This window comes from Octopus bimaculoides, chromosome 7, assembly GCF_001194135.2.
Source record: "Octopus bimaculoides isolate UCB-OBI-ISO-001 chromosome 7, ASM119413v2, whole genome shotgun sequence".
In the NCBI taxonomy this organism is placed as follows: domain Eukaryota; kingdom Metazoa; phylum Mollusca; class Cephalopoda; order Octopoda; family Octopodidae; genus Octopus; species Octopus bimaculoides.
Window position 1 is genome coordinate 30,958,328 of NC_068987.1, and position 1,301 is coordinate 30,959,628.

A 1,301-nucleotide genomic window follows, 5' to 3' on the forward strand; every position below is an offset into this window, starting at 1 on the left:
AACAAGGATATCTAGAGGTAATGCAGTACAATCGTTTCGTGCAATTCCATTTAATGGAACAATGCAATCATTACATTAATTTAAAATGCAGAGCAATCCTCAGCTGCACAAAGACATAGAATTTAATTAAATTAGAACAGATGGACACTTTAGTATCATTATACCTAACATTCTATGCTGGAGTGGAGACAGCATGTTCTTTATCTCCTTAACTTCTTGTATATCCTTGCTAACTTCTTGGATATCCTTGCTTAACTTCTTGGACATCCTTGCATGTTTTTTGTCTATCTCTTTAACTTCTTGGATATACCTCTGGATATCCTTGCTGCTTCTTTTGATTTTAATCACCTTTTTTTTTTCGTTGACAGTCACTTTTTAATTTCTTCAATTTTTGTTCCAATTGATTTCATATTTGGTGTATTGGTGTAGTTTTGTAAAGTAATCATTGACGTGAAATTCATTTTCGCTATAGATAAATAAAGAGTTAATAGCTTTTAAAGTTTGTAAATTTTGGGTAATTTTAGCCAATCGAAAGCCACAAACATATAGGTGCCTGTTTCCATAGTAACAACCCAAGTTGTTACCAAGCTGCTTACCACGTGTTCTTTTTGTCGCTTATTAAATACTTAAAACACATGTGGTATGAGGTGATCATGAGATGTGCTAAAAATAACACCTAAATAGGCGTTAAATCACACACGAAATGTTTTGATTTGGTTTTTGCATAATCGCATGAATTCCCGCGTGTAGGATACAAATTTGGAAAAATTTTCTGAAAATTCCCAGAAATAAAAAAAGTTATGAGAGGCTATATGTCGTGAATAAAAAACCGAATTCTGCCAATATTTTATTTGTTTACAGTTGACAACACATGCTGTCATGCACAGAATGACAACTTCCAAATCCTGTTTTCTGACTGGGTAAAAATGATCAAACTTTAAATCTCTGTGACTTTTTTAAAATGTGAATTATCTTTTGAGATTCAGCATGGAAAATTACATCAATACACCAAATTTTAAAATTTTCACTAAACTTCAAAATTTCCACAGGTGCTGCCAAACAGAAAAGACCCGTAGGGGGTTCTGTTAATAGAACTACTGAAACACTCGTCGAAAGCTTTTGTTTATAAATCTACTAGATCAAGGTGGCTCAAAGCTAAACACAACACCCTCCAAGCATATTGTTAACCTTTCAATAAACACCAATAAAACACTGCGTTCCCTTAAAAGGTGTTGTTGTTGTTGTGGTGTTGGTGGTGATGGTGCTGTTGTTGGTACTGTTGCTGCTGGAGATATGGTGGT